Source organism: Rutidosis leptorrhynchoides, chromosome 3 (assembly GCF_046630445.1).
Source record: "Rutidosis leptorrhynchoides isolate AG116_Rl617_1_P2 chromosome 3, CSIRO_AGI_Rlap_v1, whole genome shotgun sequence".
Taxonomy (NCBI): domain Eukaryota; kingdom Viridiplantae; phylum Streptophyta; class Magnoliopsida; order Asterales; family Asteraceae; genus Rutidosis; species Rutidosis leptorrhynchoides.
Window position 1 is genome coordinate 313,085,918 of NC_092335.1, and position 20,612 is coordinate 313,106,529.

Here is a 20,612-nt window from a genome sequence, read left to right on the forward strand (position 1 = left end):
AGTCACAATTAAAACCTAATGCAAAATATAAATGACGATAATTTAAGTGCGTAAAATAAATAACAATATAATAATTATGCTTATTAAAACTTCCGTAACCATGATGTTTGACGTTTTGATTATTTATTACCTTGGGTTAATTGTCCTTTGTCCTGGATGTAATTAAAACCTATCTGGGTTTTTCCCATAATAGTTCATCGGTCATAATTATAAAATGTTCGGCAAATTTAACCTTATACTCGAAGTCAAATATTCCAACTAATTGGGGATTCGGACTGTAACAAGGTCTTAATACTTTGTTTAATGAATACACCAGGTTATCGACTGTGTGTAATCCAAGGTTTTAATAGTTTGTTAACAATTACACCAATTACCCTTGAATGTAATACACCCCTGTTTTAATGAGTCCATTAACTATTAATCCATCCCCGTGTTCGGTCAAATGAACAATAATTCGTACTTATAAATATCCCGCCATCGTGTCCGATTAAGCGTATATGGTTATATATAGATACGTCAAATCATAACCTTTATATTAAATTAATGAGGTATCGTTAATTTAATATAAAGCCCATTAATAGCCCATAGTCTAATTTCCACAAGTGTCATTCTTTTGTCCAAACCCCAATTATGGTACAAAGCCCAATAACCCCATCTTTAATATTTAGTCTAACATCACGATTACTTTGGCTTAAATAATCATAATAATAACTTAGTTACGAGACATTAATTTTAAAAAGGAAAACATAACTTACATTGAGTATTTATCGCGTAGTGTTACATGGACAGAATTTCGACTTCAAAACCCGTAAAATAACCTTTACATAACCCAAACTAATCTAATATAAAACTAAACTAATATATATATATATATATATATATATATATATATATATATATATATATATATATATATATATATATATATATATATATATATATATATATATATATATATATATATATATATATATATCTTACAGAGGGAGTAATATATTTATTGTCTATATTTCGGCCAGAATTCTGTGGCTTTTATAGACCTGACCAAACTTTTGGGGCCATGCGATCGCATGGCTCCCCTTTGTTATTTCCATGCGATCGCATGGCATAGAAATCCAGCTCACATTGCCTTGGACACTAGCTTGTTGACATGATATATAAATATATATAATATATATATATAATTTATATAATTATATATATATATTATATTATATTCTTGTGCATAGTAGACTTGTAATTTTTGGTCCGTTGAGTCGGGCGTTGATAGTTGGCTCAGGTCCCGGTTCCGGATTTTCGAACGTCCTTTCGTACGATTTAATATCTTGTACTTTGCGTTTTTCAATTTGTAATTTTCACAAAAAATTATTTTCCTTAACTCCCAAAATCCGCGCAAGTCTTTTAACTCAATTTTTGGGACGCTTTTTAAGTTCACTATGGCTTTAAGGACCCTTTTCCAGTTTTTGGACGCTATTTCTTCAATTCTTTAATCTTTGTGCTTTTCGTTTCGTAACTTGTACTCTTGTCAATTTTAGACGTTTCTCATCATTAATTTGAACCACTTGAATTGTATCTTGTACATTTGAGCTTTTTGGACGTTTTTGTCTTCGAATCTTCGTTTTCGCCTTTTGTCTTTGCACTTATTTATTATAAACGATTATCACTTGGAAATAGAACAATTGCAACTGAAAACTTTACATATCGGAAGGATATTGATACTAAATATACGTTTATTTGGAGCACTATCAGAAATGCTTTTTGGGATTAATTAAGTCAAACCACAACAATGGATGTATGATTAGATTAACACCTAGAGCTATTATTCACCTCTTAAGTGATTTGGGTTGAGAGAGAATCGGACAGGCTACCAGATCTGAGTGATGTGTGTGTAATGAGAAGCTTATCCTAAAATGAAGAACATAAACACTTATATACCCTTGCTGTTGAGTCAACCGCGCGAGTCATGCCTCACTCGTATGAGTGGGATGTCTCAGGCGTACGGTTGATCACTCACTCGTGTATGTTTACACAGATTAGGTTTGTGACTCGGCTCAGCACACTTGTACGTATGAGCTTGTCAACCGTACGAGTGAGGCTTCACTCGTACGTCTGACTGAGTCTATTACATTCAAACTTCCTTATCTCATTCCTGCAGTACCTGTAACCACATATAAACACATATAGGATAACAACGAGTGATCATGGTAACCCATAAACTGAAGTACTAATCACAAACGTAGGATAGATGTCTAGGGACTTACAGAAAATGCATCAACAACTCCCCCTAGGACCTAGAACATCGATAAAACAAAGTAAACGTTCGTGAAATACATAAAAGTCCAAAAGTAACATCAGTTTAACATTTATACATATCCAGATTCTCTCTCTCGCATAAATACATCATCAAAAATAAAATATAAACTAGTAACACAGTATACGACAGCATTTAGTTGGCCTGAGCTTGATTCGAGCTTTGAGCATCACTTTCTTTGTTGAGGTAGGCATGGTAGACATCGATCACACGCTGATATCTCATAGCTTCCTCTTTTCTATTATCTCTGAATGTAATGTGATGGCGGTGAAGTGTCTCCACATCAAATCTCGATAAGTTCCTCAGCCATAGAGGATCTAAAATCCTCACATTGTCAAACTGTATGCTTCCATCATCTTTCTCAATTGCAATCAGGATCACTGCTTCCTCTGACAACTCGTCATAGAACCACCATCTGAAGTTTTTGCACATGTCCTTGGGTAAGGGCATCAATGGAGATTGTTTCATGTACTTAGCTGGGTGGAACTTAACAACACGAACAGGTCCACCTTTCGAATTTAGCTTTGTCGGGTGCATGGAAAACCTGGCAGGTGTTGACTTGAAGATATCCCACTTCCCTGTTTTGTACTCAAATCTTAGTTTTATCTAAAACCATCTGGAAAGGTCACTATCAAAGTAAGGTAGAGTTTTGAAGTGACTCGGTCTTGCCATATAATCAACTCCTCCTTCCCTTTTGATCGCAAAACAATTGATCTCCTTGAAGTAACCCCAGCTCAGTATTTTACCCTTGGCATACTTCTTGGTTCTTTTTCCTTTTTCATAGAAACTGACAAACTTTGGCTCGAGCTCTGGCTTATTCATCTGATCAGGGTTAACAACGTTCTGTTTCCACCAACTCTGACGACTCTCGTCTTCTTCAATGTTTCTATTCACCTTAACCCTATCACATTCAAACCATTTCTTAATCTCATTCCATCCCTCAGCCTTAGCTTGCTCGACTTGGAGTTTCTTCTTTTTTAGCTCAGACTCATTTCTTTCTTTCTCAACGAGCAGTTTCTCCTGTCGGATTCTTTTATTCCTTTCCAAAAAATTGTCAACTTCCTTCATTTTCTTCTTGTATACCTTCATCGCCTTTTCCAAATCAATTAAATTCTTCTTTTTCACCTCACTACTCAAATTGAAAAAGTCACTTAAAGTGTTGAGTGACGAATTCGAGTATGGCTCAAGCGAAGGCATAACATTCTCAACTTCTTCTTCTTCTTCTTCACTCTCAGATTCTGTCACCAGTTCATCTTCGAACTCGACAATCACATCCTCTTTCACATCGCCTTTACCGACAGAATCTTCACTCTTTTCATCTTCTAACAAATTATCAAAATCACTTAAGTCGATATTTTGGATTGATTCGGGAGGGACTTCATTAGCTGGCTCTTCTTGTGGAGCCTTGTTTTTAGCTTTGTAGTGACCCGAACTTTTCCATGTTTATATATATATTAAATGAAATTGTTATTTACATGATTAAGTGTTTCCAACATGTTAAGCAATCAAACTTATTAAGACTTGATTAATTGAAATAGGTTTCATAGAGACAATTGACCACCCAAGTTGACCGGTGATTCACGAACGTTAAAACTTGTAAAAACTATATGATGACATATATATGGATATATATATATATATAGTTAACATGATATTATGATAAGCAAATATATTATTAAGTGTATTAACAATGAAATACATATGTAAAAATAAGACTACTAACTTAATGATTTCGAAACGAGACATATATGTAACGATTATCGTTGTAACGACATTTAACTGTATATACATCATACTAAGATATATTATATATCATAATATCATGATAATATAACAATTTAACATCTCATTTGTTATAATAAACAATGGGTTAACAACATTCAACAAGATCGTTAACCTAAAGGTTTCAAAACAACATTTACATGTAACAACTAACGATGACTTAACGACTCAGTTAAAATGTATATACATGTAGTGTTTTAATATGTATTCATACACTTTTGAAAGACTTCAAGACATTTATCAAAATACTTCTACTTAACAAAAATGCTTACAATTACATCCTCGTTCAGTTTCATCAACAATTCTACTCGTATGCACCCGTATTCGTACTCGTACAATACACAGCTTTTAGATGTATGTACTATTGGTATATACACTCCAATGATCAGCTCTTAGCAGCCTATGTGAGTCACCTAACACATGTGGGAACCATCATTTGGCAACTAGCATGAAATATCTCATAAAATTACAAAAATATGAGTAATCATTCATGACTTATTTACATGAAAACAAAATTACATATCCTTTATATCTAATCCATACACCAACGACCAAAAACACCTACAAACACTTTCATTCTTCAATTTTCTTCATCTAATTGATCTCTCTCAAGTTCTATCTTCAAGTTCTAAGTGTTCTTCATAAATTCCAAAAGTTCTAGTTTCATAAAATCAAGAATACTTCCAAGATTGCAAGTTTACTTCCAAGTTTTCTAAATCCATTCTAAGTAATCATCCAAGATCAAGAAACCTTTGTTACCTACAGTAGGTTATCTTTCTAATACAAGGTAATAATCATATTTAAACTTTAATTCAATTTCTATAACTATAACAATCTTATTTTGAGTGGAAATCTTACTTGAAATTGTTTTCGTGTCATGATTCTGCTTCAAGAACTTTCAAGCCATCCAAGGAATCTTTGAAGCTAGATCTATTTTTATCATTTCCAGTAGGTTTATCCAAGGAACTTGAGGTAGTAATGATGTTCATAACATCATTCGATTCATACATATAAAGCTATCTTATTCGAAGGTTTAAACTTGTAATCACTAGAAGATAGTTTAGTTAATTCTAAACTTGTTCACAAATAAAAGTTAATCCTTCTAACTTGACTTTTAAAATCAACTAAACACATGTTCTATATCTATATGATATGCTAACTTAATAATTTACAACCCGGAAACACGATAAACACCATAAAACTGGATATACGCCGTCGTAGTAAAACCGGGGGCTGTTTTGGTTGGGATAATTAAAAGCTAAGAAGAACTTTGATTTAAAAGCTATACTTCTGGAAAAATGATATTTCTTATGAACATGAAACTATATCCAAAAATCATGGTTAAACTCAAAGTGAAAGTATGTTTTTCAAAATGGTCATCAAGATGTCGTTCTTTCGACGGAAATGACTACCTCTTTCAAAAACAACTTGTAACTTATATTTCCGTCTATAAACTTATACTTTTTATATTTAGATTCATAAATTTAAGTTCAATACAAAACCGTGACCACTGGAATCACTCAAAACTGATTAGAAACGAAGAAATGGCGAGTAAAACAAGATTGATAAAAACTACTCATTTTACCTACGTGAAAGTTAGTAATAAATCTATTCCAACCATAACCTAATCAACTTATATTGTATATTATGTAATCTTGAGATACCATAGACACGTATACAATGTTTCGACCTATCATGTCGACCCATCTATATATATATTGCGGAACAACCATAGACACTCTATATGTGAATGTTGGAGTTAGCTATACAGGGTTGAGGTTGATTCCAAAATATATATATAGTTTGAGTTGTGATCAATACTGAGATACGTATACACTGGGTCGTGGATTGATTCAAGATAATATTTATCGATTTATTTCTGTACATCTAACTGTGGACAACTAGTTGTAGGTTACTAACGAGGACAGCTGACTTAATAAACTTAAAACATCAAAATATATTAAAAGTGTTGTAAATATATTTTGAACATACTTTGATATATATGTATATATTGTTATAGGTTTGTGAATCAACCAGTGGCCAAGTCTTACTTCCCGAAGAAGTAAAAATCTGTGAAAGTGAGTTATAGTCCCACTTTTAAAATCTAATATTTTTGGGATAAGAATACATGCAGGTTTTATAAATGATTTACAAAATAGACACAAGTACGTGAAACTACATTCTATGGTTGAATTATTGAAATCGAATATGCCCCTTTTTATTAAGTCTGGTAATCTAAGAATTAGGGAACAGACACCCTAATTGACGCGAATCCTAAAGATAGATCTATTGGGCCTAACAAACCCCATCCAAAGTACCGGATGCTTTAGTACTTCAAAATTTATATCATATCCGAAGGGTGTCCTGGAATGATGGGGATATTCTTATATATGCATCTTGTTAATGTCGGTTACCAGGTGTTCACCATATGAATGATTTTTATCTCTATGCATGGGATGTGTATTGAAATATGAAATCTTGTGGTCTATTGTTACGATTTGATATATATAGGTTAAACCTATAAATCACCAACATTTTTGTTGACGTTTAAAGCATGTTTATTCTCAGGTGAATACTAAGAGCTTCCGCTATTGCATACTAAAATAAGGACAAGATTTGGAGTCCATGTTTGTATGATATTGTGTAAAAACTGCATTCAAGAAACTGATTTCGATGTAACATATTTGTATTGTAAACCATTATGTAATGGTCGTGTGTAAATAGGATATTTTAGATTATCATTATTTGATAATCTACGTAAAGCTTTTTAAACCTTTATCTATGAAATAAAGGTTATGGTTTGTTTTAAAAATGAATGCAGTCTTTGAAAAACGTCTCATATAGAGGTCAAAACCTCGCAACGAAATCAATTAATATGGAACGTTTTTAATCAATAAGAACGGGACATTTCAAGCTTCAACTGTCTCTGCATCCTCTGTATCATTTTCACTATCGTATGCCAGAGCAGCAAGCTGTTCCATTGGGAAATCACTGTGTGGAACGTCCCCCTTTTCTGCATCATTAAACACATTTAAATAATTCATACAATATTCAGCAGTAAAGACCTCACCATATTCATTAAAGCTTTAAATAGGTATCACTAACGGGTATCCAAAAGAGGGTCCTCCAGTGCCAGCATCTTCTTCATCATCTTTTTCGTCACTACCCAAATCAGAGGAATATTCTCCTCCATCCGTTATCAATTTAGTTTTACCGGAGGTAAGCTATTTGATCTTATCATTCAACTCTTTCAACTTCACTTCATTCTCATTCTTAATTTCAACAATCTGTTTCTTAAGCTTCTCAGTCTTTCCCTTCTGACGATTCACACGTTTCCACAAACTCTTATTATCTTCCACCAACAACTCAATTTTCGTATCACTCGCCTTCTTTTCCTCAACAGCTTGATTCTCAAGATTCGTAATTTTAGTGATCAACGACAACAGAAGGTTTTGTTGTGTCTTAAATTATGATGGAGTAATTTGAGGTGTTGTAACAGCAGCCTTTGGTGAGGTAACAGCGGCTCTAGCATCCTTCATAAAGCCAGAAGGTTGGCGTTGAGCTTGTTGTCTAGAACCCCCATGTGATGATCTCTGAGGTGAGTCATAATGGTGTTTGGTTCTCCTCTCCTTCTTTTTAGGTTGCTCGGAAGTCATCGCTTCTTTACCTTTTCTCTTCCTTTGAGTAAAACTAACATCCTCTTCAGTTGCTTCATCATCATCACCATCACCATCATTCACATCATCATTATCATTGTTTCCTCCTTGAGCTTCACCAGTCGCTCTCTGATTATCACCTTCTCCTTCCTCCTCATCATTAACTTCATAGTTAGAGTCAGAATCATCATTTCTCTAAGCATTACCAGCTGGACATCTATAATTCTCCTTGATAAGATGGCAAACAAGCTTTCTCTTAAAATCACGTTTCAAAATCCTCGTTTCGTGTTTGCTCCATTCTCTGAAAAGGTATAGGATTCATTGGTCGTCGATGAATAATATCATGTTCAAGCTTTGGTAGGTCTGGTGCAGCGTCGTTGATAATCAATTGAAGAAAACGGGCGTAGATAAGATACTTTTGTGTGGAATTGAAATGATTTTCTTTGAAGTAATAGAAGACAAATCCGAAAAAATCATATGGAGCCTTTAGCACTAGTGCAACAAACATACTCTGCACTTTCTCATTCAGCTTATCAAAACCTGCTTTTCATCCACTCAAGCAGTGCATCAACACGTAAGCAAGATATCAATACTGTAGAGGCAGAAGTGTCTTCATCAGTTCTGAATTACCAACAAGGTAACCAGAGTATCCACATCTCTTGAAGCATCCGTAGATTCTTTCTCGATTAATTGTCATGTGGGAGCAGTTCTCATCATTAAAGCCTAGGATCTTCCTAATCACTGTCTTAGAAATAATAATCTCGTGCCCTTGAACATTACTAACCAGCTTAGTTTCATCCTCTGACACATCAAGCACTGCATTCTTCGAAAAATTCCCTTTGGTAGCTGTAGTATGATGTGCATGGAGTTAAGATAGCAGTATGGATTGTTGATCACTTTATAAAATCAATAATCTCTTTAAAGTGGTCACCTTTCTCAAGAGTAGTGTCATAGAGAGCTACTTGATTGTTGAGCTCACCCATTTTCAGAATAATCTCTTGTTGAGCAGGTGGGTTAACAGGATTGACCTGAGGATTCTGTGCTTGCTTCCCCTGAACTTCTTGGTTAACAACCGGAACATTAACTTGTTGTTCAGCCATTGGTGATATCTTAATAAACTAAAACATCAACAGAAAAGTTAGAAACAGTAATCATATATCATAAATCATCAAAGCATTTGCATCAAAGTGTCATAAACTCGTTAAACATGACAAATCGTGCGAGTGGTACTGTCACACGTGCGGCTGAGAACTCAGTCGTGCGAGTAACATGGTCACTCATGTCACTGTTGACACGTTTGAGTAATAACATGGTTTCAGACAAAGTGCACGGTTGAGGCTATATGTATATGCAAGTGAGTCAATCGTGTGGTGACTCGTGCGGTTAAGCACACGTGTCAGCTCAGTCAAATGAGTGAGCAGCCAAATAAACATAAAGTGAAATCAAACGAGTGGGCTCAAAGGTTCACACGGTTAAGCCTTAATCGCGTACTGACTCGTGCGAGTCATGTCCCACGCATGCGAGTGAGTTCACTCGTGCATGTCTGATGAAACCAATATTAAATGCCATTTTTAAATCAACGGGATTACATGTTTGAGTGTTTTAGAGGCCGATTTACATCACGATAGTAAGCTTAGGTACCGTTTAACTCAAAACAACATCAAACAAACATCAAAACACACTGCAATTATACAAAATTTGATTTATAACCCACTAGGGTTTCGACACATTCAAACAACGAATTAACCAACGAAACATCAATGAAATTGTACCTAGTTAGTGGCGCTGAGATTGGCTTTCGATGCTAAACAAAACCTACGGCGAAAAACGCGATTGGTGAAGATCGAATGTTGAGAGTAAAAATGATGTGGGTGTGCAAGTGTGAGCAAATGTGCTCAGCACCCCATATTTATACTCTCGTGCTCAACCGTACGGTTGAGCACATAGTTCACCTTCCAACCGCATGCCTCACAGTCACTCATGCATGTAACCCAGAAGTCTTAGGACAATTCTAGAACAGGGTCATCCGTACGGTTAACCTCAATCGTGTAGTTACTCGTACGGTTCACACTTTAAACGTGCGAGTGAGCCACTTAGGCAAACTCAAATTTTCACAAACTTAGGATTTTGACTCTTTTGTCAATCTTAGAGCTAACTAGCACCTTCAATTTGAGTCATAAATCACTAATCCATCAAGAAATGATCATTCACACTTATGCAGTCCAAACTTCTTAACCAAAACGAGGTTATTACTCTAAACATTCTGTTTCACAGGAGTAAGTCCTACAGTGTAATTTCATCTTAAGGTCTTAAAACATTAAAAACCTTAATACAATCACAAGCTCTACAAAACTTCTATCTTATGGATTTGGTGGCCAATAATATCTTGATCTTAAAAAGGTTCTTTCAGATGTCATTGTGCATTCAGAGGATAATCAGAAAACAAATGAAAGATAAAATCTTTATAAATTTTCTGAAATATAATGTCACGCAACTAAAAGTATGCAAAGAAAAGACATTCTATCATGAAATGCAATAACATGCAAACCCAAATCTTTTTGTTGTTTTACATTTTTCAATGCAAACTACTTAACAAATAGATAAGCAAATCATACAAATCCACATTCCTTTTGTGAGCAGTATGATTAACAATTTTAAAAATGGATCACAACTGACATATTGAATCAACTTCTGTTATTCATTCCTAATTATCCAGTCTATGCCTATTATCAAGCAATTACTGATATCAATCCTCATTAAACATGAACATATTCATTCCGGACACTTCGACAATCATGTTGGCATTAATTACATGAACACTATAAAGCAGTGATTTTTGAGATCACGCTAAGTTCATTAGTCCTTGATTCTTTCATCACTTATGATTTTGCTTTTTTATTAGGTTGTCAATTCATTACGCGTAACTTTCCGTTATCTCTTTCCATGTACTTCATTCAAATTGAACATGATGGTTCTCACAGCATTTTGAATAACGCTGTCAGCCTTTGGCTTCTACCAATGTTTTGACAATCTTGAATCTAATTTTCTCGGATGATCTCAGAATATATTGGATTATCCGAATAGGCGCATTATTTACCGCGAAGATTGGTCTACAGTTAAAGCAGACTTTCCTGATGACCAGTCGTCACACGAAATAAATCTCAAGGCCCTTAACTTCTTTATGTTCAAGTTGTCATGGAAAATGGAATCGAAAGATAAACTTTCACTTATATGTTATTTTAGAGTATATCTAGGTAAGTATCTTTCCAACTTAGAGTCTAAGTAGGTATGACTCTAAATCGCAGACTACAAGTGTGACGACCCGGGAATTTCCGACCAAATTTAAACTTGATCTTTATATGAATTAGACGCGATAAGCAAAGTCTGTAAAGTTGAGTCTCAAGATTTTTGAACTGTTATCATGAAATCATTTGACCTTCGACAAATCCCGACGATTCACGAACAAATTGTGTGTAAACAAATATGTATATATATATATATATATATATATATATATATATATATATATATATATATACATACATATAAATATATATATACATATATATAAATATATATATATATATATATATATATATATATATGTGTGTGTGTATATATGAAAATATATAATAATTATAAATAATAAAATATAACTGAAATATGTATATATGTATATATATATATACATACATATATATACATATATATATATATACATATATATATATATATATATATATATATATATACATATATATATATATATATGTGTGTGTGTGTGTATATATGAAAATATATAATAATTAGAAATAATAAAATATAACTGAAACATTAGAATCAAGTATGTAAAATAATATGCAAGATAATAATGTGGCTATTCAGTGAATCTATATATAAATATATATGATTTCTATACATGATAAATACTATATGTATATTGTAATATATATAAAATTAAATAATCACAATGTGTTATTATATATAATAGATAGTTAATAAATATTACATAGTTAATAATATCAATATATTAAACTTAATTAAAAGATAAATTATAATTGCTATATTAAAAATTATCATCTTATCTTTATCATTGTTTTTACTTTTATTATGATTATTAGTATTATTTGGTACTATTAATTATTTTTATCATTTAAGACTAGTATTACTTCTATTATTATTTTTGCTAGTATTCTTATAATTATTAATAATATTATCAATATTATTATTAATAATATATTTATTATTACTATTAAAAAAATCAATCTGTTTCCCATCGTTTTCTACTTTTTTTTTTGTATTTTCTTCTTGAATGGAATCTGCCTGTCGACTCTTCTGTATTATAAAACAAATGAATCCTCACATGTTATTAACATTCTTCCCTCAATAACAAATACAATTATTTAAACAGATTCTGATAGATTATATTTTTTTTAGCGAAACCTCTGTTCTTGGTAAATTTCACCATAAATCGATTTTGAACCAATTATCAAAATCTAAAAATACGGAGTTGTTATGAATCCTTTACTTAAACTATCTGTAAAGTTTCAACCTTCAATTTTTTAAAATGAGTTCAAATTTTCGAGTCAAAGCTTTACAATCAAAAAGTCAAACTTTGGGTTCATCTAGAAATTCGAAACGATTTTGATGTTTCTTGTTAAATTGATGATTATATAAGTTTCTATAGATGAATTAATGCCTATTTCATTTTATAACAATTGTTCAAAACATTTTTTGGAAAGGGTATACACTTTTACTTTCATTTCCATTATTATTATTATTATTATTATTATTATTATTATTATTATTATTATTATTATTATTATTATTATTAATTATTATTATTACTATTATTATTATTATTATTATTATTATTATTATTATTATTATTATTATCATTATTATTATGATTATGATTGATATTATTGTTATGTCACTAGTAGTATTAGTAATTGTTATTATTATTACAGGTATTATTATTACTATCATTATTATTATTGTATTGATGATTGTGATTGTTAATATTATTAATAATTATTGTTGATAGGTTAATATAAATAACAGGATTAATATTATTATCATTTTTGTTATTACTAAATAATATCATCAAGTATTAGTAGTAGTATTATTATTATTATTATTATTATTATTATTATTATTATTATTATTATTATTATTATTATTATTGATACAAGTATTATTATTATTATGATTATGATTATTATTAATAGTATTATTATGAAAATAACACAGTTACTATTATTTTCACTAATAAAAGTATTAGTTACAGTTTATTATCATTTTTATCATAACCCTAGTAACAATTATGAATATTATTATTATTGTTATTGTTATTAGTAACATTATTATCAAAATAAGTATTGTTATTAAGTAATATGGTTATTAATATTATCATTATTGATAAGATTTCTACTATTGTTATTATAAGTATCTGTATTGACAATATCATTATTAGTGTTATTATTAATAAAGTTATTATTATTATTATTAGTAAATTATTATTATTATCAAAACTATCTTTTTAAACAAATAAATACTTTATACATAAAATATACTTATTACATAATTATATTAATATTTTCACATAACTATATACATTAAACCTATTAATATTATCTATATAGATATTTACATATAACAAACTATTGATTTTTTTTATAACATTTAAACTATTACGTATATAAATATGGATATATTAATATAACTATATGAATATTAACCAATATGAATATATACATAAATTAAACATACATAATATATAAATTAAAGATTTAATAAATAAATTTGTTCATTTACGATTATATATTTTAATATATATATATATATATATATATATATATATATATATATATATATATATATATATATATATATATATAATGATATAGGTTCGTGAATCCGAGGCCAACCCTGCATTGTCCAGTTCCGTCGTATGCATATTTTTACTACAAAATATCGTATAGTGAGTTTATTTGATTCCCTTTTACTCTTTACATTTTTGGGACTGAGAATATATGCGCTGTTTTTACAACTGCTTTATTAAATGCTTTTGATATATATTTTGAACTGCGAATACATGAAATGCTTTTATAAATCTTTGACGAGATAGACACAAGCAAAACATTCCTCGAATGAATTATGTGGACATGATAATTGCCACCGTTGAATTATGTGGACATGATAATTGCCACCGTTGAATTATGTGGACATGATAATTGCCACCGTTGAATTATGTGGACATGATAATTGTCACCGTTGAATTATGTGGACATGATAATTGCCACCGTTGAATTATGTGGACATGATAATTGCCACCATTGAATTATGTGGACATGATAATTGCCACCAATTGATGTGAATGTTATGTATCGAGAGAATGATTTTTATACACAGGTTATGTATATGTTGTTTTTGTGCGCAAGATATGTGTACAGTTACAAAGATTTATGAAAAAGGATTTCGTACACGAGAAAGGTGTACTGTATTTAAAAGATATCGCATGTAAATTACAGGTGGGTATAGGATTTCTGGCCCATTTGTACCATGCAGCATTTAAATCTTGTGATTTATCAAAATTGATGAATTTTTATTGTTTACGATAAACTTATGAACTCACCAACCTTTTGGTTGACACTTTAAAGCATTTTATTCTCAGGTATGAAAGAAATCTTCTGCTGTGCATTTGCTCATATTAAAGGTATTACATGAAGTCGTTCATGGCATATTTCAAAAAGACGTTGCATTCGAGTCATCGAGTTCATCAAGATTATTACTAAGTCAATTTTAGTTGGATATATTATGAAATGGTATGCTTGCCGTCAACTTTCGATGTAATGAAAGTTTGTCTTTTAAAAACGAATGCAATGTTTGTAAAATGTATCATATAGAGGTCAAGTACCTCGCGATGTAACCACATGTAATGTATTCGTCCAGATGGATTAGGACGGGTCATGAAAGTTGGTATCAGAGCGGTAGTCTTAGCGAACCAGGTCTTGCATTAGTGTGTCTAACTGATAGTTGTTTAGATACATTAGTAAGTCTGGACTTCGACCGTGTCTGCATGTCAAAAGTTTTGCTTATCATTTCGTGTCGAAAATTACCTGATTATCATTCTTAGTCTAGACATATCTTACTGCATTGATTACATGAATAGTGTATAGACAAAATTCATATCTTAGCGTATCTGCTACTGTAGACTTTGCCTGACAGCTTCCGTAGATTCCTCAGTAACTTATGGGATTTTACTATTATATATGCATATGTAAATTATTTATTACAGGGTACTAATCTACATCCTATAATCTATTTCTTATCGAAAATCCTTCATCTGATCGTACGAGATGAATCCCTCAACCAGTTCGAATTCCTCGGATTCCGACAGCTATTTCGATATGGAGTTTCACCTAAGCTCTGAAAGCAGTGTCACCATAATGAATCAACCAATTCATCTGATGGGTTCGTAGCCTACTTAATTATTAGAGACAAAAAGAAGGTGATCCTTTCCATCAACCAAATTCACCTCTTGGCAAAGGACCTGAACTACTTACAGGTGAACCAGTCTGAAATATCATTTTCACCTTCATTTCTCGAATATCTTGTCATGATTACATAATATCTCAGATTCTAAACCTTATTCATTCGCTCGTTCCAATCGACAATCATCCCGGAATAATAGAAGAAGTCAACAAACTTCGCGCTCGAGAAATAAATTTGGAGAATATGGTGCAAAATTTACTAGCTTCAGCAACATCACCGGCACCGACAGTACCACCAACAACCCAAGTTTCAACATCACATGCCTCAACATCGCATTCTGTACCTCGATAATAATCATCGTTCTACATGACGTTCTACATCATTTATCTTCGTTCGACATGATGGTTATGTAACCTCTAATGTTTTAGAGATTATGTACTCTAGTTCTAAACGTAAACCAAATGAGTTTAATATCATATTAACTCATTAAATCCATGATTACATCTGAAAAAAATATATACGTATATATGTTTTCATAAAGATTGTAATTAAAAATTCTTTTGTACAAACTGTTAATGGTGAAAATATTTTAACGGGTAGGTAATACCCGAGGAATATTTAGATTTCACCTTAATAAGTTACGATGTGAAAGGACCCGTTCATATACATTATAAACGATTCATAATAGTTGATTACATCGCGAGGTATTTGACCTCTATATGATACGTTTTACAAACATTGCATTCGTTTTTAAAAGACAAACTTTCTTTACATTAAAAATTGACGGCATGCATACCATTTCATATTACATCCAACTATAATTGACTTAATATTAATCTTGATGAACTCAACGACTCGAATGCAACGTCTTTCAAAGTATGCCATGAATGACTCCAAGTAATATCCTTAAAATGAGCTAATGCACAGCGGAAGATTTCTTTTATACCATACTGTATTTCGTAGTAAAAATACATATAACGTCATTTAACAAGTGCAAGGTTGGCCCCGGATTCACGAACGTATCAATATTGAGATTCAATATTGCAGGAAAGTACGTAGACGCAACGGAGATGATAAACACTAGATTGACCTCACGAGCATACCCATGAACCATACCCATCACCTCCATAGCTATAACCCATAATTTCCTTAGCTTCGACTCATTCAAAAAACTATTTTGAAACCACTCGGACATCACTCCGTTGTAATATTTTATGTATACTAATAATATCTTGAAATAATACAGAGCAAATATATATATATATATATATATATATATATATATATATATATATATATATATATATATATATATATATATATATATATATATATATAAATCGATTGAGAGAGTTTAGAGAAATATATTTTCAAGTTTCTATGAAATAATCAAACCTATTGAATTCTATTTATAATAGATTCTTGAATTATTAAAGTGAATTATTAAAGTATGAATTATTAAAGTGAATTATTAAAGTATGAATTATTAAAGTGAATTATTAAAGTATGAATTATTAAAGTGAATTATTAAAGTATGAATTATTAAAGTGAATTATTAAAGTATGAATTATTAAAGTGAATTATTAAAGTTAAAGTAAAGTAAAAGTAAAGTAAAAGTAAAGTAAAGGTAAAGTTAAAGTATAGTAAAAGTATAAAACTATGTACGTATAATATGCGTATAAATATATTTAATATTAATTTAAATCGTTATATCATAAAACATTTTAGAAAAGTAGAATTATAGATATTCATAATAAGTTTCAAGTTTTTAAATTACAGTCTATTGGTGAAGCATGGGATAAAGTCCAAAGGTTTAATAAACGTATGAAATCATCTTAATGAAAAATGTCGAGTTACTTATCTTGTCGATATCCAACATCTAAGTTATTTACACTCCACGTTCTTACTTATAGATCACTTTACCATTTTCTGAATATTGTCAAAAAGAATAGATTTCTTAAATCACAGTGGACCTCATAACATTGGCCCGTAATCATATCATAATGTATCTGATAATTCAATCATTTGATATTATCTCTTAATTCTGTCGATAAATATATCGAAACAAATACGTTCATGTAAAGTATCATATATCTAATACTTTGTTAATGTTTTCAGTTAATATTATATATTATATATACATATCTATATACACATAATTGTTCGTGAATCGTCGAACACGGTCAAAGGGTAATTGATTACATGAATGTAGTTCCAAACTTTTTGAGATTCAACATTACAAATTCTGCTTATCGTGTCGGAAACATATAAAGGTTAGGTTTAAATTTGGTCGAAAATTTTCGGGTCGTCACAGTACCTACCCGTTAAAGAAATTTCGTCCCGAAATTTGATCGAGGTCGTCATGGCTAACCATAAAAATGTTTTCATGACGGATATGTGTTGATAGATAGGATTTTATTACCATAGAGTAATATGGATAAAATAATCCGATTACTCGAAGCGTATGAGTGAAGCTATCACAAAATAGTGGAATGAGGAAAATAAGTTTCGTCATAATTTTTGACGTAGTCATGGTTGAATTCCGGAATTCAAGGGATTCAAAAAAAAATAAAAAATCTTGGAAATCTATAAGATCTGTTTCTTCGAGATTTAAGGAAATTAGGATCTCTTTAATTAAATGCGATGATCTGTCCCGATTACTACGTCTGATATTTACCTTTTCCATTCCATTAGTTTTTACCACTTCTATACTCAATTCCAATTTCAAAAGATTGCGAAAATGCTTAATCCAATTCTAATCCTTGTCCTTATCCTTACTATCGCAACAATCATTCTCCTTTTCCAACTTCCACCGGAGGAATCTGTTTTCTTCTACTTCGCCCTTGGGGTTATAGTGTTTTTAATTCTCCCGTGTCTTTATGTTGCGATAAACATTGATATACATGGTTTGTAATTTATGTGTTGTTATTGGACATTATATTATCCCTTACATTTCGGAGTTTCATACTTTTGTTGTCTCTTCCCGGCTTTAAATCAAGCGAATAATGGTCCAGAATTAGTAGGTATGAAGTTGTGGATGAACATAGTTAATGTTCTAAGAAGGAAATCGTAATGGTACGATCTTGATTTGGCAAATTACCAGAATATCCAGAAAGATAGAACTATCAAGAAGATATGTTCTTAATATGTTTAGAGATTTGGTAGAATGTATGAGTCGTGTAAATGGCACATGATGACGGTATGTTCTGTAAATCATCACGTTCCATTAGAAACTCAGCATGAATTACTGTAATATAATCACATTGATCAAGTGTCATTATATTATACTAACTCATGCTTCAGTTCCCAACACTACTTCAAAACATTCGTATTTGAATTTTTTTCAGAATTTAGAAACCAACACAGTTTCTTTTATGTTGCAGATATTATGGAGAGATAAATGATCACAGATAAGAATAGTTGTGAAAATATCTCCAGAAATATGGAGAATATGTATAATGAGAGATACGAAGATATTTTATAATATTTAAGATAAGATGATGATGAAGAATAAGGTCCGCAAAGGTTTAGAGTCAGGAGCAAGGTATTCGGTAATGACTTCGTCAGAAACAGAATCATCAAGATTCTTTAAATACAGACTTTAGTCCTTGTATTTGTCCTTGGTCTCCTTCACGGTCTGCTCAATCCATTGTTCAGTACCAACTCTTCTCTTTTTCTGGGCTTTACCAACACATTATTCTTTGTCATCAAACTTTTGACTGTTAAAGTCATTTACAGTTTCTGATGCTTCATTAGCATTTCAAGAACTAATTCACAGTTTGAGATGTTTTTCAGAAACTTCACATTCGAAGTGTGTAAGTTTAGGAGATAGACGTTATATGTATATATAACTATTGAAGTAGAAATGCTGCGAGATTTTAAAATACTGATTGTTGATTTTCAGTAATTGGTATGGCAATTCTTGTTGCAAGATGCGGATGAGTAAGAGATGGAGTTTCAATGAATAAGTATAGTGACTTTTCGGAGAGATTTAAGTCGAAGGTTAATGAAGTTGTTGATAAGTTTACTGCTAATGTGGTGAGATATGAAAGGTTCCCCGGTAACGATGGTGAAAGGGCAGCGTATCTATCGAAGTTATAATAAAATTAGTTTTACTGAAAAGTCGAAGTTGACTTGTTGGAGCTGTGACAAAACTGGCTACTTTGAAAAGAATCGTAAGGTTGTTTTTGCTAATAAATGCTAAAGAATTCAACGCGGGTACTTGTTAAACTATGACTTTGGGTTCGAGAGTTTTCCAGGTACAAGACTTCTGGTAATGTGTGATTGGATCATCATCTCGATTGTTCCTTATTTGAAGTGTCTTCCGAAATTTTGAAGCATTTTAAATGCAGCTTGTCATTGCCAATATCTAAAGGATAAATTCGTCATAAATCTCGATTGATTCTCGTATCCTTTTGAGTGTTACAATTAAAAGTGATGTTCTATCACAGTTTTGAAGCCAAAGTATAACTTTGAAAAAATGTAAGGATCTAAGAGTGATGGTTTTGCTTATATCTCGAGTTGCATTCTGAGATTTCAAAAATCAGAATAGGTGATTGAATTTGAATGAGTTTGGTTGTTTTGATTTCTTATAAAAGAAGGTATACTGTTGTGAAAATAGGGAGTATAGTTGATGATTTACTGAATTAGAATCGAAGAATGTAATATATTAATTGTGCATTTATATATCTCTCAGGTATTACCTACCCGTTAAAAAAAATGTCACAAATAATATTTTGAACAAGAATTTTTCATTACAGTCTTTATGAAAATATATGTATGTATATTTTTCTTCAGATGTAATACAGATTTAATGAGTTAATATCATATTAAGCTCATTTGATTTTCGGCTTAGATTAGTAAAAAATAATCTCTAAAACATTAGAGATTACATAATCTTCGCGGAGTATTTCGCTAATGTAATCAATACTTCAATGTTTATTCTTATAGATATTTCCTTAGTGAATTATGCTGATGCTCATAGAACTCTTGCTAACTTCACAAGATACGAATGTTGTTTTTCAGTAAGTTTCGAGTACATTGAAGATGAAAGTGTAAAATTAAACATGTTATTGAATGATACACTTGGTTTATTATGAAACCGAATTCATTTAATTGAATCAAAGATTGTAGTTACGATGGTTAGGTTGTTAACGAAGGATGTACATCATAGCATATTAGTAATATGAATTTAACTGAGTAGTATCTACCCTTTTTCAATTCATATTCAATAGCTTAGTACGAAAGATTTTTATAGTTTCAGCATTCATGTATATAAAATATATATATTTAATTTCTTCAGAAGAATGAGTTAATACTTCATAACTCGTTGATACAAAATACTCGTTATTGATCAATGATGACGT